The sequence below is a fragment of the Dendrobates tinctorius genome, unplaced genomic scaffold (assembly GCF_039654945.1).
Source record: "Dendrobates tinctorius isolate UK_male_01 unplaced genomic scaffold, ASM3965494v1 ptg000295l, whole genome shotgun sequence".
Lineage (NCBI taxonomy): Eukaryota > Metazoa > Chordata > Amphibia > Anura > Dendrobatidae > Dendrobates > Dendrobates tinctorius.
Genome location: NW_027361962.1, coordinates 569,250 through 597,230, shown reverse-complemented (window position 1 = coordinate 597,230; position 27,981 = coordinate 569,250). Strand labels below are relative to the sequence as shown.

The 27,981-nt window shown below is 48.7% G+C and overlaps 2 protein-coding genes across 11 annotated transcripts in view; both read left to right on the top strand.

Annotated features, from left to right (window-relative positions):
• LOC141073033 (uncharacterized) overlaps positions 1 to 27,981 on the top strand; it is a 344,218-nt gene that overhangs the window by 288,744 nt on the left and 27,493 nt on the right. The window contains exons 1-2 of one of the 10 annotated variants that reach the window (XM_073560327.1): positions 22,411 to 22,505; positions 26,641 to 26,773. The exons of 4 other annotated variants lie outside the window; for them this stretch is intronic. The gene's annotated coding sequence lies outside the window, so the exon portion shown is untranslated. 5 more of the 10 variants (XM_073560326.1, XM_073560329.1, XM_073560328.1 and 2 more) reach the window with 5 other exon arrangements.
• The window catches only part of LOC141073035 (uncharacterized), a 208,916-nt gene continuing 203,386 nt past the window's right edge, over positions 22,452 to 27,981 (top strand). Inside the window, exon 1 of the mRNA XM_073560340.1 lies at positions 22,452 to 22,505. The gene's annotated coding sequence lies outside the window, so the exon portion shown is untranslated. The remainder of the gene's footprint in view (positions 22,506 to 27,981) is intronic.

Below are 27,981 nucleotides of genomic sequence, written 5' to 3'. Positions count from 1 at the left end.
ACAGCCCTGGGTGAAGCGCGAGGGTAACCCACTAAGACATTTAACCACCATGCACTTGCAAGCGTGGATGGACTACCAAAACTCACGTACCACATGTGCTACTGCTCACAAAAGAAGGTAATCAGCAATGCAACATTGTTTCCCCCACTGTAAGTCCACCGGTTAGCACACCACCAGCAGCAAATGTTGAGTTTTCGTTGCAAGGGCAAATCATTCAGGGAATCACACTGTTATTGCAACAAAAGACTGAATCTAGGCCATCAGAAAGAACACCAACTCCATCACCATCATCAACCCTCTCTCAGTCCGCCATGTCCACCGCTACTTCCACCATATCCAGCTCTCAAGTCCAGCTCACCCTACCAGAGACTATGAGTAGGACAAAAAAGTACTCATCCTCTCATCCGCATACACTGGGTTTGAACACCCACATTGCCAAACTAATCTCGTTAGAGATGATGCCCTATCGGTTGGTTGAAAGCGCAGCTTTCCACGAACTAATGGCCTACGCAGTACCACGCTATGAACTACCCAGTCTCCACTTCTTTTCTCGCAAAGCCATCCCAGCCCTCCACCTTCATGTGAAAGACCGCATTGTCCATGCACTCAAGCTGTCAGTGAGTGGAAAGGTGCACCTCACAACTGATGCATGGTCCAGTAGGCATGGCCAGGGCCGTTACGTGTCCATCACTGCGCACTGGGTTAATGTGGTGGATGCAGGGTCCACAGGGGACAGTGGTGGTGGCACAGTGCTGCCTAGCCCACAGTATAGGAAACAGTTGGCTGTAGGCGTTCGACCCTCCTCCTCCAGAAGCGAAAGCTGGTCCACAGAGCGCAGTCGCACGAGCACTGCATCCGCAGTTGACAGTGTTGCAAACGAGGTGTCCCCCTATTGATCAGCTAGTGGAAAGCGTCAGCAGGCTGTGTTGCAGATGATGTATTTGGGCGACAGACACACCGCAGAGGTACTGGCCGACTACTTTCAGCGACAAACTGAGTCATGGCTGGGCAGTCTACATCTTGAGGCAGGCAAGGTAGTTAGTGATAACGGCCGGAATTTTGTGGCAGCCATAGCCCTTTCAAAACTCAGACACATACCTTGCTTGGCTCACACCTTGAACCTGGTGGTGCAGTGCTTCCTCAATAATTATCCGGATTTAACAGGCCTGCTCCTTAAGGTTCGAAGACTGTGCTCGCACATCCGCCGTTCGCCGGTACACTCCAGTCGTATGCAGAAGCTGCAGCGATTGCTCCACCTTCCCAAGCACCGCCTAATTATCGACGTTGCAACAAGGTGGAACTCCACCCTGCACATGGTTGAGCGGCTGTGCGAACAAAGGCAGGCCATAATGCATTTGTGGGAGGATACAGGGGCAGGCACTTTGAGGGCAGACATGGAGTTGACAGGTGTGCAGTGGTCGAAGCTGAAAGACCTCTGTAAAGTCCTTCAGTGTTTTGAGGAATGCACACGGCTGGTAAGCACAGACGACGCCATCATAAGCATGAGCATCCCACTTATGCGTCTGCTCATGCAAACTTTGACGCACATTAAGGAGCAGGCGTCTGCAGCCGAGGTTGATGAAGAGGAGGAGGGAATCCTTGATGACATTCAGCCATTGTCTGCTCAGGGACCTCTCCTGGACGAGGTGGAGGAAGAAGAGGAGGAGGAGGAGGAGGATGATGGGGATGATTACTTAGGGGAGGAGGATGCATCTCGTGGGGCAAGTGAAAATGTTGGCGTGGCAAGGTCTGGTACAGGGTTTGTGCGTGACTGGAGGGATGTGGATTTGCCAGAAAGTGCTCCTCCACCCAGCACTCGCAGTGCATCATTGACACCGGGAACATTGGCCCACATGTCAGATTATGCCTTGCGGATCCTAAAAAGGGACCCCCGCATTGCCAAAATGATGAACGATGACGACTACTGGTTGGCCAGCATCCTGGATCCACGCTATAAAGGCAAATTACAAAACATCATGCCACAGGAGAACCTTGACCTAATATTGGCTAACAAATAAGCTACTCAGGTAAACTGGTTGGTTGAGGCATTCCCAGCACACAGCAGCGGTGATGGTTCTCACACGAGCCGTAAAGGCCGGGGGCAACTTGGAAGCTGTGTTGGTGGTGGACACATCAGAAGTGGCGTTGGAGACAGGGGTTTCATGACCATGTTGTGGACTGATTTTTCAAGTCCCGCTCACATGACTGGTAAAACCGCATCGATTGAAAGTGACAGGAGACAGCACTTGTCAAGTACGGTTACAAACTACTTTTACTGTTATGAGCTCATTTTCTCCTTCACCTCTGATGTCTGATGAACTCCCTCTGCTGGTGAAGGGGGGTGGTGAAGCTGATCTGAATGGGAGAGACTTGTCATCAGATCAGGTGGAGTGTGATTGGACACCCGGAATCTCTGAGTGGATATAAGGCTGCCGACGCCCTGCTGGGTTGCTGGTGATACTTCTCTGCTCAGAGCTCTGGCCTCCAGTTTATTCCAGTCTGCTAAAGCTAAGTTTGCTCTTCTGTTGTTTCATGAGATTTTGTCTGGTTTACTTAGTGTCTGTGTTCTGCCAGCCCTGGCTAGGACTGGCTGGACTCCATTTTTGGTCTCTGATCAATTGCTTTTTTTTTTGCTCTGTTTGCAGAATATACCTGAGGGCTGATATGGGTATTTAGAAGTCTAGTGACTTCAGGGCCTTTTTTCCTATCAGACGGTTGGCAATATTTTTGGTAGGGTTTTTGCGTGATTGCAGACAGCAGCTTTTCTGTCCTGTCCTATCTAGTTAGCAAGGGCCCCATCGTTTGCTCAGCCTGTCTTTCCATCTGTGTTTGTGTTTTCTTCTGTTTTCCCCGTCAATACATGTTGGGGGCTGCCTATTGCTTTGGGGTCTGCTCTGGGGCAGTTTAGATTTCCCCTTTCCTTCTTTAGGTTTATTTAGATCTCCGGCTGTGATCGAGGGGTCTAGGACCACTGTAGGAACCCCCCACGGCTACTGTTAGTTGTGGTGTATAGGATCAGGGGTCTGCAATCCGCTAGTTACCAACCTCTCGGTGTTCTGGACTTAGCTTGTATTTTTGTTTTCCTCCTCCGGTGACTCAATCATAACAGAATCACCAGCCAAACCGCAGATTCTAGGGTACTCAAATAGCAGGAAGGAATTGTAAAAAAAAAAAAAGTGTCAGAATTTTTTTTTTTCTATATTTCTTCCTCTTTTTCTCTGGGGCCATAGGAGGAATTTTTTCTTAATGGAGATTAAGCAATTGTCTGATGGTGTGGAGCAGCTGACTGCTGAAGTGCGGGGAATTTCCGCCTATCTTGCTCATTCACACACTGCTGAACCAAAGATTCCTACTCCTGATGTGTTTTTTGGGGATCAGTCTAAATTCTTGAATTTTAAGAATAATTGTAAATTATTTCTTCCCTTGAAGCCTAACTCATCGGGGAGCTCTGCGCAGCAGGTTAAAATTGTCATCTCTTTGCTGCGCGGCGATCCCCAGGATTGGGCATTTTTTTTGACACCTGATGATCCTATTCTGGCTAATGTGGATGCATTTTTTCAAGCCTTGGGGTTGTTGTATGATGAACCTAATGCTATTGATCAAGCTGAGAAAGCCTTGTTGGCATTGAGCCAGGGTCAGGATTCTGCAGTTATACTGTCAAAAATTCCGAAAGTGGGCGGTCCTTACTACCTGGAATGATGGTGCCTTGGCAGCTCTCTTTCGGAGGGGTTTGTCAGAAACCGTAAAGGATACTATGGTGGGATTTCCTGTTCCCTCTGGTCTTAACGATTCTATGTCTTTAGCCATTCATGTTGATCGGCGTCTGCGTGAACGTAGAGGTACACAAGAAATGTTGCCTGTTGAACAAATATCTGAACCTATGCAATGTGATAGAGTTTTTTCTAGGGCGCAACGTCAGGAGTTCAGAAAGCGTAATAAGCTGTTTTTTCTGTGGAGATGCCTCTCATATGATTTCTGTCTGCCCTAAACGAGAAAAACGTTTTGCACACACATTTGCTGTGGGTGGTGTTCAACCTAAGTTTCTACTGGCAATTACTCTGATCTGCTCACTGTCCACATTTTCCGCCAAGGCTTTTGTGGATTCAGGAGCGGCTCTGAACCTGATGGACTTGGATTTTGCTAAACGTTGTGGGTTTCCTATGACACCTCTGCGGACGCCTATCCCTTTGAGGGGTATTGATGCTACTCCTTTGGCGAAAAATAAACCTCAGTTTTGGACCCAGGTGGTAATGCGGGTCTCCCCAGACCATCAGGAGAACTGCAGATTTTTGGTGTTGCATAATTTGCATGATACCATTGTTCTGAGATTTCCCTGGTTGCAAATTCATGATCCAGTTTTGGATTGGAAATCTGTGTCTGTGGTGAGTTGGGGTTGTCGGTGTGCTATTGGTGACGCTCCTGTCTTCTCCACCTCTCCCCAGTCGCATGATGTTCCTGACTATTTGGCTGATTTTTATGATGTATTTAGTGAGAATAAGTCTGCGTCTTTGCCTCCTCATAGGAGTTATGACTGTGCAATTGAGTTGAGCCCTGGGTGTAAATTTCCCAAGGGTCAACTTTTCAATTTATCTGTACCCGAGCACGAGGCTATGCGATCTTATGTTAAGGAGTTGTTGGAGAAGGGTCATATTAGACCATCCTCTTCACCCTTGGGTGCTGGGTTTTTTTTCGTGGCCAAGAAAGATGGTTCATTAAGACCTTGTATTGACTATCGTTCCCTCAACAAAATTACTGTTAAATATCAGTATCCGTTACCCCTGATATCTGATTTATTCTCCAGAGTTAAAGGTGCTTGCTGGTTTACCAAGCTTGACCTCAGGGGGCGTATAATCTTATTCGCATTAAGCAGGGGGATGAATGGAAGACGGCGTTTAATACTCCGGAGGGACATTTTGAGTACCTGGTGATGCCTTTTGGGCTCACTAATGCCCCTTCTGTCTTCCAGTGCTTCATGAACGATATTTTCCGGGATTTTGTGGATAAATTTCTGATCATCTATCTGGATGATATTTTGATCTTTTCCAGGGATTGGGACTCTCATGTGGAACATGTTCGGACTGTGTTTCGGATTTTGAGGGAGAATTCCCTGTATGTTAAGGGATCGAAATGCCTTTTTGGTGTACAGAGGATTTCATTTTTGGGGTTTATTTTGTCTCCGTCAACTATTGAAATGGACCCGGCCAAGGTACAGGCCATTTATGATTGGGTTCAGCCCACTTCTTTGAAGGCCCTCCAGAAGTTTTTGGGTTTTGATAATTTTTGTCGCAAATTTATAGCTAATTTTTCTGGTATTGCCAAACCATTGACTGATTTGACAAAGAAGGGTGCTGATGTACTGAATTGGTCTCCAGAGGCTGTTTCTTCCTTTCAGGAGCTGAAGCGGAGGTTCACTTCTGCTCCGGTTTTGCGGCAACCTGATGTCTCACTCCCGTTTCAGGTAGAGGTGGACGCTTCTGAGATTGGTGCAGGAGCGGTTTTGTCCCAAAAGGATCCTGTGACATCTAAAATGAATCCCTGTGCTTTCTTTTCCTGAAAGTTCTCCCCATCCGAACGCAACTATGATGTGGGGAATCGGGAACTGTTAGCCATGAAATGGGCATTTTAGTGGAGACATTGGTTGGAGGGAGCTAAACATCAAGTTGTGGTCCTTACTGACCACAAAAATTTGATTTATCTTGAGTCGGTCAAACGCTTGAATCCTAGACAGGCTAGGTGGGCCCTGTTTTTCACACGTTTTGATTTTGTGGTCTTTTTTCCTCCGGGCACTAAGAATGTCAAGGCAGACGCCCTCTCTAGGAGTTTCTTTGCTGACTCTCCTATGGTGACCAAGCCTGCTACCATCTTAGGTGAGGGGGTAGTTCTTTCTGCCATCTCGCCCGATTTGAGACGTGCTCTGGAAGAGTTTCAGGAGGACAAACCTGAGCGTTGTCCCATTGGAAAATTGTATGTTCCTGACCAGTGGAGGAAGAGAGTAATGTCTGAAGTTCATTGGTCCGCATTGGCTGGTCATCCGGGTATTTTTGGTACTAGAGATTTGGTGAGTCTGTCTTTTTGGTGGCCCGCCTTGTCTCGTGATGTCAGGAATTTTGTGCAGTCCTGTGGGACTTGCTCCCGGTCTAAACCTTGCTCTCGTTCTAGTGGGTTGTTGATGCCTTTGCCGGTGCCCAGGAGGCCATGGACCCATATTTCTATGGATTTTATTTCTGATATGCCTGTCTCTCAGAGAATGACTGTTATTTGGGTGATTTGCGATAGATTCTCTAAGATGGTCCATCTTGTACCACTCCCTAAGTTGCCATCTTCCTCAGAGTTGGTGCCCTTGTTTTTGCAGCAAGTGGTTCGCTTGCATGGGATTCCTGAGAACATTGTGTCTGACAGAGGAGTTCAGTTTGTTTCTAAATTTTGGAGGACTTTTTGTTCCAAGCTGGGAATTCAGTTGTCCTTTTCCTCTGCGTTTCACCCTCAGACCAATGGGCAGACCAACAACCAGAACTTGGAGTCTTATTTGAGATGTTTTATTTCTGCTGATCAGGACGATTGGGTTTCATTTTTGCCCTTGGCCGAATTTGCTTTAAATAATAGAGCTAGTTCTGCCACTTTGATGTCACCTTTTTTTTGTAACTATGGGTTTCATCCTCGATTCTCTTCAGGGCAGGTGGAGTCTACTGCCTGCCCAGGTGTTGACACTGTGGTGGAGAGAATGCACCAGATCTGGGACCAAGTGGTGGATAAGTTGTCTCTCTCCCAGGAAAAGGCCCAGCGGTTTTCCAACCGGCATAGGACCATTGGTCCCTGGTTTAAGGTGGGTGATATGGTTTGGTTGTCATCAAAGAATATCTCTATGAAGGTGGCTTCTCCAAAGTTTAAACCTAGATTTATTGGACCTTACAAGATTTTGGAGATTCTTTATCCGGTCTCTTTTCGATTGGCTCTTCCTGTTACATTTAAGATCCATAATGTGTTTCATAAGTCTCTGTTAAAGAGGTTTATTGAGCCAGTGGTTCCTGTGGTGGCACCTCCTGACCCTGTATTGGTTGATGGTAATATGGAATACGAGGTTGAGAAGATACTGGATTCTCATCTGGCTAGACAGAGACTCCAGTATTTGGTTAAGTGGAAGGGTTATGGCCAGGAAGATAATTCTTGGGTCTCTGCATCCGATATTCATGCCAAAAGATTGGTTTGTGCTTTTCATCGGGCCATCCTGATCGCCCTGGTGGCGTGAATGAGGGTTCGGTGACCCCTCCTCAAGGGGGAGGTACTGTTATGAGCTCATTTTCTCCTTCACCTCTGATGTCTGATGAACTCCCTCTGCTGGTGAAGGGGGGTGGTGAAGCTGATCTGAATGGGAGAGACTTGTCATCAGATCAGGTGGAGTGTGATTGGACACCCGGAATCTCTGAGTGGATATAAGGCTGCCGACGCCCTGCTGGGTTGCTGGTGATACTTCTCTGCTCAGAGCTCTGGCCTCCAGTTTATTCCAATCTGCTAAAGCTAAGTTTGCTCTTCTGTTGTTTCATGAGATTTTGTCTGGTTTACTTAGTGTCTGTGTTCAGCCAGCCCTGGCTAGGACTGGCTGGACTCCATTTTCGGTCTCTGATCAATTGCTCTTTTTTTTGCTCTGTTTGCATAATATACCTGAGGGCTGATATAGGTATTTAGAAGTCTAGTGACTTCAGGTCCTTTTTTCGTATCAGACGGTTGGCAATATTTTTGGTAGGGTTTTTGCGTTATTGCAAACAGCAGCTTTTCTGTCCTGTCCTATCTAGTTAGCAAGGGCCCCATCGTTTGCTCAGCCTGTCTTTCCATCTGTTTGTGTTTTCTTCTGTTTTCCCCGTCAATACATGTTGGGGGCTGCCTATTGCTTTGGGGTCTGCTCTGGGGCAGTTTAGATTTCCCCTTTCCTTCTTTAGGTTTATTTAGATCTCCGGCTGTGATCGAGGGGTCTAGGACCACCGTAGGAACCCCCCACGGCTACTGTTAGTTGTGGTGTATAGGATCAGGGGTCTGCAATCCGCTAGTTACCAACCTCTCGGTGTTCTGGACTTAGCTTGCATTTTTGTTTTCCTCCTCCGGTGACTCAATCATAACACTGGACATTCTTATTGTGGGACAGTAGTCAAATTGATGTTATCCTGGAGGTGGAAACATTATACCAGAAAGTCAGTATGCCCTTCTCATGAGTGACTACCCCTTGGTGACTGACTACCCCTTGAGCTAGGAAAAGGATGAGTGCCAGATGGATGAAGAGTGGCAGCCGCCACTGGACTCTGGATCTGGCATCTCCTTGCAGTGGGAAGCGTGGACTCATGGACTGCTGTGATAGTTGACAGGACTTGGAACAGGCTGTCATCTCTAGGTTCGAGGGTACGTCTGTTGAACCTCTTGGTGATGAGGACTCAGTCACCAGGCAGGATCTGGTGGGCTCCTAGGTCCTCAGGATCTGGGATGGATGAAAAGACTCAAATGCATTTTAGTCACATGTTTTTAAACTTAGTCTACATATAGGCAATTATAAAGAACAAAATATAATCCTAAACTGTGAATATTTACAAGTAGGTTCTTATAGGGCTGAGTTTTGTTGGACCTGCTATTATGTGTGTGTATTTGTGCGTGTGTGTGACCCAAGGGAAAGACTAAACTCTTATGCTATGACTCCCCTGTTTCCTGTATAGCATCAAGTATGTAGAGTTTTGTTCGAGGCCTTAAATTTTCCTTGCTCTTCCGTAGGTGTATTTCCTCCTGTATAACTTCATCTTAGGTCCATTTCTTCTTTTCTTCCTTGGATACTTGTTTCTGGAGTGTCAGAACATCTTTTTCCAGGGTTATCTCTTTTCCTCTGTTTCCGTGTCAACCGGTATTACTGCTGCTTCTTTTGCTGTTACTTCAGCTATTCTGTTGCCCACTGCTTCCCTTGAACTGTCTCCAGTGTGTGTGCTTTTACTTTTACCACCGCAACTCTTCCTGGCATCAACAAGGACTCCATTAGTTCTTCCATGGCTTTGTGGTGTCTGACCGGTGTTCCGTTAGCCGTGATGAAATCTCTTTCCCTCCAGATTAATCTTGACAGCTTCATGTTGAGTGGACCTCTTGTATGCTTCTGTCAAGGTCCGCAGTCCTGCCTTTGGGTGTAGGCAGTGGTTTTGCTGGCAGCATGTATCTTCTGTGGCTACTGCTATACCAGTGTGCAAACGGCCTTCTTGGTCTGCATACCTTGGTCTATCCAGAAAGAGCGTCAGGTCAGGATCTTCCAGGTGTTCTCTTGCCTCATGACAGCAAGACAATTGCGTTCAGCCATTTCAGAGTCGACTACCTCTTCCACTAATGTGTCAGAGATGTGGTTTTCATCCTCCATCTTCCTCCCCCTTTGGCAGAGGTAGAAGAGTAGCAGGATTATGGACAACAGATCAGGAGATGGTGACGTTGTCCGGGAGCAGAGTAGGGCATTGCAGACAGGTGCTTTGAGCCAGGATCTTCAACTGGTGACTCATAAAAATATCAGAAGCTTTGTCCAGCACAGGTGGGTTGCAAACATGGTTCTCATGCAGGTTGGGACTCCACGAGCCACTGGGTAAAGTCTTGGCGAGTAGAAGCCAGGAGGGCATTTTCTTCCTCCGTGAAGCTGTGTAGGACTCCATTTACATGGTCAGGCTTCTTCATGACAAACAGACAAAACAGTTCGGTATAGCCTGGCAGTCCTAGAGCTGTGAAAATGTGATTGCAATTTAGCATATAAAACCAATTGATGCCTTCTTTGGTTAACCTTAAAATAGTTATAAAAAAATTGCATATATAGAAAAGCAGTATTGGCTTGGCTGTCTTCAGTCAGGGGAAGAGGTCATCCATATATATATTATAAAAAATAACAATGGAATGTGTCTTCTTCCTGGGCTCCAGGACCATGGTCATGGCTCAGGTGAACATAGAGAGGCTATACTGTGCCCCTTGAGGCATCATAGTCCAAATATATTGCTGGCACCATATGTAAAAACAAACAGGTACTGGCTTGCAGCATGTAGAAATAAACTGAAGAAAGCATTGGCCAGGTCAATCACCGTAAACCATAGAAAAATAGAATTGATAAAAAAAAACATAGTGTGTGGGTGTGGCACCATAGATGTGTTCAGTACGATAACTTCATTGACAGCACACAAGTCATGTATCATCTATTACTTGATAAGAATAATTACAAATTATGAAATGGAGGGTGAATATTGCAATTTACTTGGCAGCAAAGCTACTGGCTTCGGCCCCACCTTTACAAACTGGATTTTCAGCCTGCCAATATTGAGTCTGGGATCAGTGCCATTAGTTCAATGCCCACATGATCTACAGATGTGTCCTGTAAAAAAGAAAAGACTACATACTTCTTCAGCAAGTAGATCAATATCCCTGATTACTCTTCTGATTGCATCGGGACCCACCAGAAATTTGAGCAGAGTATCCTCAACATTTCAAAGAAAACCATCTCATAGAGAAATGTAGTGACATTAGTAAAACAATAACTAAAAAGTAACAATAGAACTTGGATCTCACAGAGATATCTGTACAAATCGAAGCAATTACCATTCAAGTAATTCTCTTTCTACCTGAACAAATTTTAACAACTAACCTTAAAATTATAGTATGCAGAACAAAACTAGTTTAACCAATTCTCTAATTTCACAACATATATATATGTATACACACATAGAATGCATTCAAAAATTTTAACCACATGCTAGTACGCCTCCTGCCTGCAAATCATACACACTACAAAAGACAATGAATTTAAAACTGGTACTGACATCAAATACTGCGAATCCTTGACACCAAAACAATTCACAATTTACCTATCCATATGCCAGCCTGATTTGTAGAGGTGAAAAATCTACACCTGGGCAAACCATACTTTTCAGGGAGAGAGCAATCACTGTCACATCAACACTGTAATTGTAATTAGTATAATTACCCTTCCACCCGTATAACTTATGAACCTATGCTGCAGCTAAAACACCATCATCTTAGCCAGATGATGTCTGGTGGGAACCCCGCAAGAAGTCACCAACCACTTAGAGGTTGGAAAATCACTCAGAGTAATCAAGCCCCTACTCCCACTTGCCCACTGGGAGAGACACAGTTCAGACTTCTGCGATCATCGGTCAAGCCGAGAGCAGGACCGGAACCAGAGTGACAGTGAATTTGCTCAGTACGTCTCCCTATCTATATTTTTTCCTCTTCAGGCTGGCTGAGGTAACAATCACGTATGCAAACAACCAAAACAGCAAAGCAGAGAGGCAAAGCAGATAAGGCAGACAATTAAGGAAATCGTGACCAGGGTGGGTTTTTGTTGCTAGGACTTGTCAGATTGGTCACTATGTCCGAACCTGACAGCCGACTGACCTTCATCTCAGCACAGAAACACTGGAGGGTTATAGGTAAGATGAATAATTTTCTTACCTAGTAAGAGGTGAAAATCTCCACCCTCAAGTGGTCCGGTCCAAGATTAGAGGTCTTCTTTGCAGCTGGTCAGGTTCGAACTTTCGTCCTAGTCCCTGTTCGGGCACCAAATGATATAGCACACAGAATGCGTGTGTCGCCATCTTAATTGTCTGTGGCCGAATTGGATCTCTGGCAGAGATTATACGTGCACGGAGAAGAGAACACACAAGACAGAATGTATCATGTCAAAATGATTCTCCTCTATCTTTAATCCGAGATGTACAGTTTTTATAACAGAAAGTGCACTGTCTCATTGTGTTACATCGTGGGTGCATTTCCAAATTACTGTTTACCCCAAATAGCTAATTAGTATTGATCTCATATGATCCCATATTGCTACATAATCATTATGTACATAATTATCGTCTTCTAGCCCGGTCCACCCTAATCCACCCAGTATTGCATGAAGCCTAGGTGGGTTATACAATACAGAAATAAGTCTTAGAAAATCAGAAGTATCTTAAGACTACATGATCCCAATATTCAGCAAAGCGTCCATATAGTGGTACAGTTTTTGATTCTTGTATATATTCATATACAATATATTTTCCCCTTAACAACATTTTCTAGATTGTTAATATTTTGGACTAGTACATCTCTTTTTTGCCCCCATATAGTTTTTGGTGTGTCCAGTACTATGATCCAGCACACGGCTTGTGTTATGTTAAGATCACTATGAAATGCAATAACTGTGTGCGTTGGCGGAATATTCTCTATTGGCTATTTGAGTACATGAACATATATGGCAGTGTCCGAAAAGAGGGTGATTCAGCAGTACATGATTTACCTTAGCCTTTTCCTGACATTTAGCAAAAATCAGATATCAGTTTCAACATCTGTTGTTACTTCCTCTTCTCGATGTCTAGCACATAGATCACAAGACAATACTGGTCTGAGCTGGATGGCTCACGAGGTCACTGGGCCATTCTGAGCAATTGATTATAGAGTTCATTTAGTTGTGATTATATATATGTATATATCAGTATATATGAGAATACAAGCGAGATCTACATGAATGTACATATTTCCATCACAATATCACAGGGGGCATAAAGGACATTTTGATGTCAGAGTTGATGCCCAGAACCCATTTGGGCCAGGCTGGAGTGACCTGAACTAGACGTGGGGCATCACTATCTGAAGTTGATTTCTTTCTCTTCCCTCCTGTCTCTCTCTCTTCCCTCCTCTCTCTTCCCTCCTGTCTCTCTCACTTCCCTCCTGTCTCTCTCTTTCCTCCGGTCTCTCTCTCCCCTCCTGTCTTTCTCGCTCTTCCCTCCTGTCTTTCTCTCTTCCCTCCTGTCTTTCTCTCTCTTCCCTCTGTCTCTCTCTCTTCCCTCCTGTCTCTCTCTCTCCCCTGTTGTCTCTCTCTTTCTTCCCTGCTATCTCTCTCTCTCTTCCCTCCGGTCTCTCTCTTCCCTCCTGTCTTTCTCACTCTTCCCTCCTGTCTTTCTCTCTCTTCCCTCTTGTCTCTCCCTCTTCCCTCTGTCTCTCTCTCTTCCCTACTGTCTCTCTCATCCCTCCTGTCTGTCTCTCTCTTCCCTCCTGTGTCTCTCTTCTCTCCTGTCTCTTTCTTCCCTCCTGTCTCTCTCTTCCCTCCTGTCTATCTATCTCTGCCGTCCTGTCTCTTTCTTCCCTCCTGTCTCTCTTTCTTCCTTCCAGGCTCTTTTCCCTCCTGTCTCTCTCCCCTGCTGTCTCTCTCTTCCCTCTTGTCTCTGTCTAACCTCCTGTCAATTCAATTCAATTCAATTCAAATAGGCTTTATTGACAGGACCGAAATACAATTAGTGTTGCCAAAGCAAGAAAAGAAGTGTGGCAGGGGAGTGGATTAGGGTAGTGGGGATTGGGAGTGATTGTCCATTTGGAGGTCTTTAGTTCCTCTCATCTTATGACATGTGGTGACATATTGGGCGGCGACCTCCACCATTGATTCTTCTTCCCCCAGCAGGATGCAGAGTTTCCTCTCCTCGTCCATGGATGGGAAGTCTGGGGTATGGGTGGTAAGTTTCTGGAAGTGGGAGTCCCTCACTGCTGAGTATTTGTTGCAGTGCAGCAGGAAATGCACCTCATCTTCCAGAGCCCCCTGCTGGCAGTGCTGGCACAGTCTGTTCTCTCGTGGCTTGTATGTCTGTCGGTGCCGCCCTGTTTCCACCTCTAGGTTGTGGGAGCTTAATCTGTATATACTCAGGGTCTGCCTGTCTTTGGGGTGGCGTAGCCTTTCCAGGTATGGAGCCAGTGTGTAGTCCCTCCGCAGTGACCGGTAGATGGTGAGTTTCTGGGAGTTCTCCAATTCACTCTTCCAACCCTCTATGTATTGCATCTTGCAGCTCTCTGAGATCTCTTTTATTTGGGCTTTAGTTAGAGTGTGTTGCTGACTTTGGTTGAGCTGGCTGCCGAGGTTCCTGGCTTGCTCTTGGCTCTGGCTCAGCAGGGCTTTATGATGGTAGGAGCTGGGGTTGCTGTTCTGTATATGCGCCTGGTGTGATAGCGCCCTCTTGTGTATAGTGAGCCATAAGGGGAATCGGCCCAGCTCTGCCCGACAGGCTATGTTTGAGGTGCTGCGATGTACCTGGAGGAGATATTTGCAGAACTCCAGATGGAAGACTTCGGTTGGGCTGGAATCCCACTTTTTCTGGTCTGGATAGGTTGCTGGACCCCATACCTCGCTGCCATATAGCAGTATAGGTGTGATGACGCTGTCGAATATCTTGAGCCAGACTCTCACCGGTGGTTTGAGGTGGTACATTTGTCTTCTGATGGCATAGAAGGTTCTGCATGCTTTCCCTTTCAGGGTCTCTGCTGCTTGCTTGAGGCTCCCGGTTTGGCTTAGCTCCAGACCGAGGTAGGTACAGCTGCTTGTCTTCTCTAGCGTGGCACCATTTAGTGTGAGGGAGGAAGTGGAGGTTTCTTTAGAACTCCTCTTTTGAAACACCATGACTTTGGTCTTCTTTTGGTTGATGGGCAGCGCCCATGTGGTGCTGAATGTTTCCAGCACGGCCAAGCTATCTTGGAGGCCTCTCTCGGTTGGGGAAAGCAGCAGGAGGTCATCTGCATACAGCAGGATCTTCACCTCTCGGTCGTGTAGGCTGAGACCTGGGGCAGAGGAGGATTCCAGGGCCGCTGCCAGTCCATTTATGTAGATGTTAAATAGAGTTGGGCTCAGGCTGCAGCCCTGTCTTACCCCACGGCACTGCCGGAAGAAGGCCGTCCTCTTTCCATTCACCTTCACGCTGCACCGATTCTCAGTGTATGAGCTCTTGATGACGTCGTAGGTTCTGCCACCTATTCCGCTCTCCAGGAGTTTCAGGAACAGACCTGGGTGCCACACTGAGTCAAAGGCCTTCTTGAAGTCCACAAAACATGCAAATATTTTCCCCTGTTTTTTTCTATGGATGTGGGTCTTGATGAGGCTTTGCAGGGTGTAGATGTGATCCGTGGTGCGATGGTTTGGCATGAACCCAGCTTGGCTTCTGCTGAGGGTGTCCCGCTGGGTGAGGAAGGTGATGATCCTTTTGTTAATAATGCTGTTAAATAGTTTTCCCAGAACGCTGTTAACACATATTCCTCTGTAGTTTGCTGGATCATATCTGTCTCCATTCTTGTAGATGGGCGTTATGAGACCTTGATTCCAGCTTTTTGGGAAGTAGCCAGCACTCAGGATGTGGGTGAATAGTTTTGCCAGTGCTGCATGTATATCTGGGGAACTGAATTTGATCATCTCTGGCAGGATGCCGTCACTGCCCGCGGCCTTCTTGCATTTCATAAATTTGATACTGTCTTTTATGTCCATCACACTGATTGGTATGTCCAGAGGATTTTGGAAGTCTTTGATTGTCTCCTCCATGTCTCTGAGTTTAGTGGTTAGGTGCTTCTGTTCTGGGGTTAGGTCTTCTTCTGGTATGTTCTTGTAGAGGCCTTTGAAGTAGCTGTGCCAGATGTTGCCATTTTGGATGTGGAGGGTGCTCTGCTTGGGCTTTGTGCCGATATGATTCCAGGTCTCCCAGAATGAGTTGTCCTGGAGGGAGTCCTCAAGCTTCTGTAGTTCTTGGCAGATATGCCTCTGTTTTTTCTCCCTGAGAGTGCGTTTGTATTGCCTCTGTAGGATGTCATGGGCCGCTCTTAGGTCCCTGTTGTTTGGATCTCTGTGCTTTTGGTTTGAGGCTACCCTTAGGGAGTTGCGTAGTGACTTACATTCTTTGTCAAACCATTTTTGGCCTTGTTTATTTGTTGGTTTCTTGGGGTTGGTTCTTCTGATGCCTGCTAGCTCTGCCATGGTGTATAGGATGTTGTTAAAGTCATTCACTGCCCAGTTGACTCCTTGCTGGTTTGATGCGTAACTACTTGTGTTGAAATTTACAAGTAGCTCTTGGATCTCGGTTCTGTTAGTCATGTTGGTGTATTCAGTGGATAACTGTTTGGGCCACTTGTAGGATGGTGGCAGGTTGTGTAAACTGGTCAGGTGTGGCTTTTCTATGGGTTGTTTGTCCGTGGATCTCATGTACAGCAGTGTCTGGTTGTGGTCTGACAGGTGGGTTTCAGGGGTGACTATGAAGGCATTTATGTTTGCTGGGTCTATGTCCGTTATCGCGTAATCCACCACACTGCTGCCCAAGTGGGAGTTTAGTGTAAATCTCCCTAGTGAGTCCCCCCTGATGCGTCCATTCACTATATACAGCCCCAAGCTCCGGCACAGGTTCAGCAAGGTTCTGCCGCTTTTATTCACCACTCTGTCATAGCTGTTTCTTGCGGTCTGTACTGAGTCATTATAGAAGGATCCATCTCCCATTACATATGTGTTTCCATCAGGTGAGATGTAGTCCTTCTCTGTACCCGTCCTGGCATTGAGGTCTCCGCAGAGGAGCACTCTGCCCATGGACTGGAATTGGGCTGCCTCTCTCTGTATGACCTCATAGATGTCCGGCTTATAGTATGGGGATTCTGATGGAGGGATGTAGGCTGCGCAGAGGTAGATGTCCTGCTGAGAGGTGAGGATGGCGCTGCTTATCCTCATCCAGATATGGCTTTCTCCTCTTTTTACTGCCTTGATGTGCTCTTTGATTTCCTCCTTGTACCATATTAGTATGCCCCCTGAACAACGGCCCTGTTTGATGTTCTTGTTTTTCTGGGCAGAGAGAGAAAATTCCCTGTATCCCATGGGTGTCAGGGATTCCTCCTCTGCCCGGGCCCATGTCTCCAGAAGGATCTGGATGTCAATGTTCTTTAGCTTTTGCTTGAAGTCTGGGTCATTTGTCTTGGACCCAAAGGCTGAGGCATTCAGTCCTTGATTGTTCCAGCTGCTGATAACTAAGGATGTCATATTTGGTCGATATACCTTATAATGAAGAAAGATTTTCATAGGACGTAACACGTTCTTGTGGTGGGTTTGGGTGGCATATTTTAAGGGTGTCCCATGAGTTGGTTGCATAGTGTGCTGAGCAATGTCCTTATTTCAGCCATGTTGCTGTTCTCTGTTGCTCTGTGTTGCCATTGTGGGGCATGTTGTCTCCTGTGCCCTGTCTGTGGACTCTCATTGGGGATCGCTGTGCGTTGCCATTGTGGGGCATGTTGTCTCCTTTGCCCTCTCTGTGGATTCTCTCCAGGGATTGCTGTGGTTTGCCATCTGTTTGGTGGGCGTCTTGCTTGTAGTCTCGGAGGTCTGTTTAGAACCATGTCCTTTAGCTCTTTTGCTAGATTGCTGACCCCTTGTTTATTGAGGTGTTTGTCGTCGTATAGGTGACGGAGCGTTATTCTGGGGTGGCTTGCCAGCTGTATATTTGGTGTTGAGGCGATACTGGCAGCCAGCTCTGAGTTGATTTGCTGGATTACCTCTTGGTTTATTTCTTTCCTTGGAAGCAGGGCAGACAGGATTATTTTGGTTCTGGGGAATTTTTGCTGGGCTGCTATTGCGAGTTTTGTTAGGTCCTGAGTGACTGTCTCTTGTTGGATATCGTTTGTCCCGGTGTGTAGTATGAGGTGTTTGGGCTCTGTGAAGTATGGATTACTGATCACCTTCTCTGCTTGTGGGATTGTAGAACAGCGGATTTTTGTGACTTGTGCCCCTGGGAACAGTCTCTTAGTGTCCAGGTATTTTCCATTAGAGTCTATTATTAGGACGATGTCGGGGATCGGTGCTCTATTTGGGTCATTTGCTGTTTGTGCATCGTTTGGTCCTTGGGTGATGGTTGTCTTTGACTGCTGTGGTGTTGGGGCTGTATTTCTGTTGCAGGGAATGAGGGAACAGTTTTCCTCTGTAGGTTTGTTGGTTGCTCTGGTTTGCTGTATGGGAGTCTGCTGTATTTTTATTGCTGAGGTTGTTTCGGTCTGGTCGGGGCTGTCGCCGGTCTGTGATATGTCAGGCATCGGGGTAGTTGCTGCATGCGTGGGTTTTGGGGTGTTCATTATACTTTGAGGTGCTGTCTCTCTCTTCCTTCCCGTCTCTCTCTTACCTCTGTCTCTCTCTCTTCCCTCCTGTCACCCTCTTCCCTCCTGTCTCTCTATGTTCCCTCCGGTCTCTCTCGCTTCCCTCCAGTCTCTCTCTCCCCTCCTGTATTTCTCTCTCTTCCCTCCTCTCTTTATCTCTCTTCCCTCCTGTCTCTCTCTCTTCCCTCTGTCTCTCTCTTCCCTCCTGTCTCTCTTTTCTCCTGTCTCTCTCTCTCTGCCGTCCTGTCTTTCTTCCCTCCTCTCTCTCCCCTGTTGTCTTTCTTCCCTCCTGTCTCTCTCTCTTCCCTGCTGTCTCTCTATTCCTTCCAGTCTCCTTTCCCTCCTGACTCTCTCTTCCCTGTCTCTCTCTTCCCTCTGTCTCTCTTTCTTCCCTCCTGTCTCTCTCTCTTCCCTCCTGTCTCTCTCCCTCTTCCCTCCTGTCTCTCTTCCCTCTGTCTCTCTCTCTTCCCTCCTGTCTCTCTCTCTTTCCTCCTGTCTCTCTTCCCTCTGTCTTCCCTCCTTTCTCTCTCTTCCCTCCTGCCTCTCTCTCTTCCTTCCAGTCTCTTTTTTCCCTCCTGTCTCTCTCTTTCCCCGATTCTTTCTTCCCTCCTGTCTGTCCCTTCCCTCCTGTCTTTCTCTCACTTCCCTTCTGTCTCTCTTCCCTGCTGTCTCTCTCTTCCCTCCTGTCTCTCTCTTCCCTGCTGTCTCTTTCTCTTCCCTCCTGTCTGGCTCTCCTCCCTCCAGTCGCTCTCTTCCCTGCTGTATCTTCCCTCTTGTTTGTCTTTTTTCTCCTGTCTCTCTCTTCCCTTCTGTCTCTCTCTTCCCTGCTGTCTCTCTCTTCCTTCCACTCTCTTTTCCCTCCTGTCTCTCTCTTCCCTGCTGTCTCTCTTTCTTCCCTCCGGTCTCTCTCTCTTCCCTCCTGTCTTTCTCTCTCTTCCCACTTGTCTCTCTCTTCCATCTGTCTCTCTCTCTTCCCTCCTGTCTCTCTTCCCTCCTGTGTCTCTCTCTTTTCTCCTGTCTCTCTCTTTCTCCCCTCCTGTCTCTCTCCCCTGCTGTCTCTCTCTTCCCTCATGTCTCTGTCTAACCTCCTGTCTCTCTCTTCCCTCCCGTCTGTCTCTTACCTGTTTCTCTCTCTTCCCTCCTGTCTCCCTCTTCCCTCCTGTCTCTCTCTGTTCCCTCCTGTCTCTCTCTGTTCCCTCCGGTCTCGCTCGCTTCCCTCCGGTCTCTCTCTACCCTCCTGTCTTTCGCTCTCTTCCCTCCTGTCTTTATCGCTCTTCCTTCCTGTCTTTCTCTTCCCTCCTGTCTCTCTCTTCCCTGTCTCTCTCTTCCCTCTGTCTCTCTCTTCCCTTCTGTCTCTTTTCTCCTGTCTCTCTCTCTCTTCCCTCATGTCTCTCTCTTCCCTGTCTCTCATCCCTCCTGTCTCTCTCCCTTCCAGTCTCTCTTTCCCCTCCTGTCCCTTCCACCCTGTCTCTCTCTTTCCTCCTGTGTCTCTTCCCTCCTGTCTCACTCTCTCTTCCCTCCTCTCTGTCTCTCTTCCCTGCTGTCTCTCTCTTCCCTCCTGTCTCTCTCTACCTTGCTGTCTCTCTTCCCTCCTGTGTCGCTCTCTTCCCTCCTGTCTGTCTCTCTCCCCCAGTCGCTCTCTTCCCTTCTGTCTCTCTTCCCTCCTGTCTCTCACCTCCTGTCTCTCTTCCCTCCTGCCTTTCTTCTCTCCTGTCTCTCTTCCCTACTGTCTCTCTCTTCCTTCCAGTCTCTCTTTTCCCTCCTGTCTCTCTCTTCCCTCCTGTGTCTCTCTTCCCTCCTGTCTCTCTCTTCCTTCCTGTCGCTCTCTTCCCTCCTGTGACACTCTCTTCCCTCCTGTGTCACTCTCTTCCCTCCTGTGTCGCTCTCTTCCCTCCTGTCTTGCTTTCTTCCCTCCTGTCTCACTCTATCTTCCCTCCTCTCTGTCTCTCTCCTCCATACTTTCTCTCTCTTCTCTCCAGTCAATCTCTTCCATGCTGTCTCTTTTCCCTCCTGTCTGTCTCTCACCTCCTGTCTCTCTCTTCCCTCCTGTCTCTGTCTTCCCTCCTGTCTCTCTCTTCCCTCCTGTCTGTCTTCCCTCCTGTCTCTGTCTTCCCTCCTGTCTCTGTCTTCCCTCCTGTCTCTGTCTTCCCTCCTGTCTCTCTCTTCCCTCCTGTCTGTCTTCCCTCCTGTCTCTGTCTTCCCTCCTGTCTCTCTCTTCCCTCCTGTCTCTCTCTTCCCTCCTGTCTCTCTCTTCCCTCCTGTCTCTCTCTCTTCTCTGCTCTCTTCCCTGCGCTCTCTCTTCCTTCCTGTCTCTTCCCTCCTGTCTCTCTCTTCCCCCTCCTGTCTCTCTCTCTTCCCTCCTGTCTCTCTCTCTTCCTTCCAGTCTCTTTTCCCTCCTGTTTCTCTCTTCCCTCCTGTCTCGTTCTCTTCCCTCCTGTCTCGTTCTCTTCCCTCCTGTCTCGTTCTCTTCCCTCCTGTCTCGCTCTCTTCCCTGCTGTCTCGCTCTCTTCCCTCTGTCTCTGTCGTACCTCCTGTCTCTCTCTTGTACCTCCTGTCTCGCTCTCTTCCCTCCTGTCTTTTTCTTACCTCCTGTCTTTTTCTTACCTCCTGTCTCTCTCTTCCCACTCTCTCTTTTCCCTCCTCTCTCGCTCTCTTCCCTCCTGTCTCTCTTCCCTGCTGTCTCTCTCTTTCTTCCAGTCTCTCTTCCCTCCTGTCTCTCGTACCTCCTTTTTCGCTCTCTTCCCTCCTGTCTCTCTTTCCTCCCTCCTGTCTTTTTCTTCCCTCCTGTCTCTCTCTTCCCTCTAGTCTCTTTCACTCTTTCCTCCGGCCTCTCTCTTACCTGCTGTCTCTCGCCCCTCCTGTCTCTCTCCCTTCCCTCCAGTCTGTCTCTCTTCCCTCCGGTGTCGCTCTCTTCCCTCCTGTCTGTCTTTCTCTTCCTTCCAGTCGCTCTCTTTCCTGCTGTCTCTCTTCCCTCTTGTTTGTATTTTCCCTCCTGTCTGTCTCTCACCTCCTGTCTCTCTCTTCCCTCCTGCCTCTCTCTTCCCTCCTGCCTCTCTCTTCCCTACTGTCTCTCTTTTTCCTCCTGTCTCTCTCTTCCCTCCTGTCTCTCTTCCCCTCTCTCTCTCTTCCCTCCTGTCTCTCTCTCTTCCCTGCTCTCTCTTTCTCTTCCCTCCCTTCCCTCCTGTCTCTCTTCCCTCCTGTCTCTTTCTCTTCCCTCCCGTCTCTCTCTCTCTTCCCTGCTGTCTCTCTCTCTTCTGTCCTGTCTCTCTTCCCTCCTGTCTGTCTCTTCTCTCCTGTCTGGCTCTCTTTCCTCCTGTCTCTCTCTCTCTCTCTTCCCTGCTGTCTCTTTCTTCCTTCCTGTCTCTCTCTTCTCTCCTGTCTCTCTCTTCCCTCCTGTCTCTCTTCTCTCCTGCCTCTCTTTTCCTGCTGTCTCTCTCTCTTCCCTCCCATCTCTGTCACCTGGAGGGCGCAGCCTCCTTCAGTCCAGAGTCCAGTGAAGACAAGATGGCGGAAAGCAGCGTTATGCTGAGACTGCTGGAAAGGAGATGAGGGAAATACTATGGATCCGTGTACAGATGGGAATCAGGACCCAGGACTCAGTGTGAGTGCTCCAGGATGGATTTTGGAAAAAGTTTTAGTTACTTGAGTGGGGCTGTGTGGACAGGGGGCACTCTTGTCTGTCTCTTCCCTGCTGTCTCTCTTCCCTGCTGTCTCTCTCTTCCTTCCAGTCTCTCTCTTCCCTCCTGTCTCTCTCTCTTCCCTCCTGTCTCGCTCTCCTCTCTCCTGTCTCGCTCTCCTCTCTCCTGTCTCTCTCTCTTCCCTCCTGTCTCTCTTCCCTCCTGTCTCTCTCACTCTTTCCTCCGGCCTCTCTCTTACCTGCTGTCTCTCTTGTCCCTCCTGTCTCTCTCTCTTCCCTCCTGTCTCTCTCTCTTCCCTCCTGTCTCTCTCACTCTTTCCTCCTGTCTCTCTCGCTCTCTTCCCTCCTGTCTCTCACTCTTTCCTTCTGTCTCTCACTCTCTCTTCCCTCCTGTCTCTCTCACTCTTTCCTCCGGCCTCTCTCTTCCCTCCGGTCTCTCTCTTACCTGCTGTCTCTCTTGTCCCTCCTTTTTCTCTCTTCCCTCCTGTCTCTCTCTCTTCCCTCCTGTCTCTCTCTCTTCCCTCCTGTCTCTCTCTCTCTTCCCTCCTGTCTCTCTCTCTTCCCTCCTGTCTCTCACTCTTTCCTCCTGTCTCTCTCTCTTCCCTCCTGTCTCTCTCTCTTCCCTCCTGTCTCTCTCTCTCTCTTCCCTCCTGTCTCTCTCTCTCTCTTCCCTCCTGTCTCTCTCTCTCTCTTCCCTCCTGTCTCTCTCTCTTCCCTCCTGTCTCTCTCTCTTCCCTCCTGTCTCTCTCTCTACCCTCCTGTCTCTCTCTCTACCCTCCTGTCTCTCTTCCCTCCCGTCTCTGTCAGCTGGAGGGCGCAGCCTCCTTCAGTCCAGAGTCCAGTGAAGACAAGATGGCGGAAAGCAGCGTTATGCTGAGACTGCTGGAAAGGAGAGGAGGGAAATACTATGGATCCGTGTACAGATGGGAATCAGGACCCAGGACTCAGTGTGAGTGCTCCAGGTTGGATTTTGGAAAAAGTTTTAGTTACTTGAGTGGAGCTGTGTGGACAGGGGGCACTCTTGTCTGTCTCTTCCCTGCTGTCTCTCTCTCTCTTCCCTGCTGTCTCTCTTCCTTCCAGTCTCTCTTCCCTCTGTCTCTTCCCTCCTGTCTCTCTCGTACCTCCTGTCTCTCTTCCCTGCTGTCTCTCTCTCTTCTGTCCTGTCTCTCCCCTCCTGTCTTTCTCTCTTCCCTCCTGTCTTTCTCTCTTCCCTCCCGTCTCTCTCTTCCCTGCTGTCTCTCTCTCTTCCCTGCTGTCTCTCTCTCTCTTCCCTCCTGTCTCTCTCTCGTACCTCCTGTCTCTCTCTCGTACCTCCTGTCTCTCTCTCGTACCTCCTGTCTCTCTCTCGTACCTCCTGTTTCTCTCTCGTACCTCCTGTTTCGCTCTCTTCCCTCCTGTCTCGCTCTCCTCCCTCCTGTCTTTTTCTTCCCTCCTGTCTCTCTCTTCCCTCTGTCTCTTTCTTTTCCCTCCTGTCTCTCTCTTCCCTCCTGACTCTCTCTTCCCTCCTGTCTCTCTCACTCTTTCCTCCGGCCTCTCTCTCTTCCCACCGGTCTCTCTCTTACCTGCTGTCTCTCTTGCCCCTCCTGTTTCTCTCTTCCCTCCTGTCTCTCTCTCTTCCCTCCTGTCTCTCTCACTCTTTCCTCCGGCCTCTCTCTTACCTGCTGTCTCTCTTGCCCCTCCTGTTTCTCTCTTCCCTCCTGTCTCTCTTCCCTCCTGTCTCTCTCTTACCTCCTGTCTCTCTCTCTTCCCTTCTGTCTGTCTCTTCCCTCCTGTCTCTCTCTCTTCCCTCCTGTCTCTCTTTTCCCTCCTGTCTGTCTCTCACCACCTGTCTCTCTCTTCCCTCCTGCCTCTCTCTCTGCCTCTCTCTTCTCTCCTGTCTCTCTTCCCTGCTGTCTCTCTTCCCTCCTGTCTCGCTCTTTTCCCTCCTGTCTCTCTCTTCCCTGCTGTCTCTCTCTCTTCCCTCCTGTCTCTCTTCCCTGCTGTTTCTCTCTCTCTCCTGTCCTGTCTCTCTCTTCCCTCCTGTCTGTCTCTCTTCTCTCCTGTCTGTCTCTCTTCCCTCCTGTCTCTCTCTCTTCCTTCCTGTCTCTCTCTCTTCCTTCCTGTCTCTCTTCACTCCTGTCTCTGTCACCGGGAGGGCGGAGCCTCCTTCAGTCCAGTCCAGTGAAGACAAGATGGCGGAAAGCAGCGTTATGCTGAGGCTGCTGGAAAGGAGAGGAGGGAAATACTATGGATCCATGTACAGATGGGAATCAGGACCCTGGACTCAGTGTGAGTGCTCCAGGTTGGATTTTGGAAAAAGTTTTAGTTACTTGAGTGGGGCTGTGTGGACAGGGGGCACTCTCGTCTGTCTCTTTCCTCCTGTCTATTTCTCAGCTCCTGTCTCTCTCTCTTCCCTCCTGCCTCTCTGTGGACAAAGGAGACACGAAGAGGGGCTTTGTGGACAAGGGTGCACGAAGAGGGGCTTTGTGGACAAGGGGGCACGATGAGGGGCTTTGTGGACAAGGGGGGCTCAATGAGGGACTTTGTGGACAAAGTGGGCACGATGAGGGGCTTTGTGGACAAGGGGGCATGATGAGGGGCTTTGTGGACAAAGGAGACACCATGAGGGGCTTTGTGGACAAGGTGGGCACGATGAGGGGCTTTGTGGACAAGTGGGCACGATGAGGGGCTTTGTGGACAAGGGGGCACGATGAGGGGCTTTGAAGACAAAGGAGACACGAAGAGGGGCTTTGTGGACAAGGGGGGCTCAATGAGGGGCTTTGTGGACAAGGGGGACACGATGAGGGGATTTGTGGACAAGGGGGTCACGATGAGGGGCTTTGTGGACAAGGGGGGCACAATGAGGGGCTTTGTGGACAAGGGGGTCACGATGAGGGGCTTTGTGGACAAGGGGGTCACGATGAGGGGCTTTGTGGACAAGGGGGGCACGATGAGGGGCTTTGTGGACAGCGGGGCACAATGAGGGGATTTGTGGACAAGGGGGTCACGATGAGGGGCTTTGTGGACAAGGGGGGCACAATGAGGGGCTTTGTGGACAAGGGGGGCACGATGAGGGGCTTTGTGGACAGCGGGGCACAATGAGGGGCTTTGTGGACAGCGGGGCACAATGAGGGGCTTTGTGGACAGCGGGGCACAATGAGGGGCTTTGTGGACAAGGGGGCACGATGAGGGGCTTTGTGGACAAGGTGGGCACGATGAGGGGCTTTGTGGACAAGGGGGCACGATGAGGGGCTTTATGGACAAGGTGGGCACGATGAGGGGCTTTGTGGACAAGGGGGCACGATGAGAGGCTTTGTGGACAAGGGGGGCACGAAGAGGGGCTTTGTGGACAAGGGGGGCACGATGAGGGGCTTTGTGGACAATTGGGGCACGATGAGGGGCTTTGTGGACAATTGGGGCACGATGAGGGGCTTTGTGGACAAGGGGGGCACGATGAGGGGCTTTGTGGACAAGGGGGACACGATGAGGGGCTTTGTGGACAAGGGGGCACGATGAGGGGCTTTGTGGACAAGGGGGACACGATGAGGGGCTTTGTGGACAAGGGGGCACGATGAGGGGCTTTGTGGACAAGGGGGCACGATGAGGGGCTTTGTGGACAAGGGGGCACGATGAGGGGCTTTGTGGACAAGGGGGCACGATGAGGGGCTTTGTGGACAAGGGGGGCACGATGAGGGGCTTTGTGGACAAGGGGGGCACGATGAGGGGCTTTGTGGACAAGGGGGGCACGATGAGGGGCTTTGTGGACAAGGGGGGCACGATGAGGGGCTTTGTGGACAATTGGGGCACGATGAGGGGCTTTGTGGACAAGGGGGGCACGATGAGGGGCTTTGTGGACAAGGGGGACACGATGAGGGGCTTTGTGGACAAGGGGGCACGATGAGGGGCTTTGTGGACAAGGGGGCACGATGAGGGGCTTTGTGGACAAGGGGGCACGATGAGGGGCTTTGTGGACAAGGGGGGCACGATGAGGGGCTTTGTGGACAAGGGGGACACGATGAGGGCTTTGTGGACAAGGGGGACACGATGAGGGCTTTGTGGACAAGGGGGACACGATGAGGGCTTTGTGGACAAGGGGGACACAATGAGGGGCTTTGTGGACAAGGGGGACACGATGAGGGGCTTTGTGGAGAAGGGAGCACAATGAGGGAGAGAGCCGATCCCTGCTGGGTCCTTCTCTCGCCTCCCCGGAGGTGAGTGAAGTCGACAAACCCCTTCCCCTGTGCGATCCGTCACAAACACATGACAGATATTGGAGATGATATCGTGTCTTAGGCTAGTTTCACATCAGCGTTTTTTAGCGCTGAGCTTAATGCGCAATAGAATCGCATACAAAAAATGCATCTTGCATTTTGTATGCGTTTGCTTTTTTTTAGGTGCATGCGTTTTAACCAGTTTCTAGCCGTGTTAACTATTAAAACGCGTGCGATTTTTAAACGCTGGCGTGTGCATGTCCATGCGCATGCCTGTGTTCCCATAGACTGTAATGTGATTTTTTTTCTGCATTCTGTGCGCAAGCGTTTTTTTGAGACAGGTCGGGCGGGCCAAAAATGCAGCGGGTTGCGTCCGGCGCGCCTAGGCGCATACTACAAAAAACGCATGCGAACGGAAGCGCATATTTACGCGTGCATATGCTAGACCATGCACCCCCATGTTAAAGATAGGGGGACAGGACGCATGCGCATGGACATGCACGAAGCGCAGCGCTAAAAATCGATAGTGTCTCTCCACAGGAAGTGCCGCAGGAAGCTGACGACGAGAAATGGTCCAGCCTGTTCTCGCGCGATCAGCGATAAGCAGCGGGGGAGCGGGTCGTAGGTAAGTATCAGACACAGCGATATCGCTAGCAATATCTCTATAACGTCACAAGTTATAGCGATATTGCTAGCGATATCGCTTAGTGTGACATGCCCTTTAGTGTGATGGGGCCTTAATATTATAATAGTGGATCCTACAGATAACATCCCAAGGTCGGGTTTCAGAAGTAGGCTTAGGACCCAAGGCCCTGTGGATATTGATAAATTTAATAGAATTATTCCTTTGTCACCAAGGATGTCTAGAAAAATCTTTTGGACCGTTTGTTCTAGATCAGAGAAACCAATCACTTCAGGTAGACCGCGTACACGGATGTTGTTTCTCCTGCTGCAGTTTTCCAAGTCCTCCATGCCTGATGAAAGCTCCTCCAACTTAAGGGAATGCTCAGCTATGATATCTCTGCAGGTATGTAATTCTTGAAGAACGTTTTCCTGAGTTGAGCTTTTTCAACATCCTCGATTTGAGAGGTAAATTCAGCTTTCAGGTTATGTATCTTTTTATATGATTTTTCTAATCTACATGCAAACCTCTCCAAGTCGCTTCTGGTTGGGAGAGTATTTACGCAAGTCAGTTATGCTCATTTCTTCAGTAACCACCGAATCCTCTTCATACTCCTCTGCTGCCCTTGAGGGAGAACTATGTGGAGTCAGTGACTCCTTTGAAGAACTATCTCGGGACATGGTCTGCGATATTGTGGACCTTGTATTTCTGGCCTGAGGAGTAGAATTTAGGAAGCGTTTCATATTCCCTGAAGATGATTCTTTATGTGGAATTACGTTTTTGTTCTGTGATCCACCTGGATTTGCCCAGAGGTGACCGTGATTAATAAAAGCTCATAGAGGATCTCGAGGGGGGGGGAGGGGCAAAAGTGAGATAATTATCCCATTAAACCCCACCCCTCACCAGCGAGCCCCTTCCAAATTGTAAAATCAATTGTTAGATTGATGTGGACGTGAGGCAAACCTTATGAACCCTTTCAGAAGAGATCTTGTAAGGAAAAATAAAACGAATTTCTTTACTCGCTGCTCTACTAAGTTTCACCACTAGGTGGCAACGGAGTCACAATAACGGCTGAGGTTAACGGAGATTAAGCAACAAGTCCCTATTGATCTCCAGATCTCCGTATTTTTGTTATGGAAGTAACAGTTGACTCCCCAGCTTCACAGAAGTTTATAACGTAGAGCCGTAAAAATAAAAAAATCATTTTTTTCCTCCAAAAAATTATTTTTTAGCCCGCAACTTTTTATTTTCACAAGGGTAACAGGAGAAATTGGACCCCAAAAGTTGCTGTGCAGTTTTTACTGAGTACGCTGATGCCCCATATGTTGGGATAAACCACTGTTTAGGCACATGGCACGTCTTGGAATGGAGGGAGCACTGTTTGACTTTTTGAACGCAAAATTGTCTGGAATCATTGGTGGCGCCATATCGTGTTTCGAGAACCGCTGATGTGCCTAAATAATGGAAATCCCTCAGTTCTAACTCCAACCCTAACCACAACCCTAACCCCCAACACACCCCTAACTCTAATCCCAACACTAACCATAAACCTAACCACAACCCTAACCCCAACACACCCCTAACCCTAATTCTAACCCTAATGGAAAAATAAA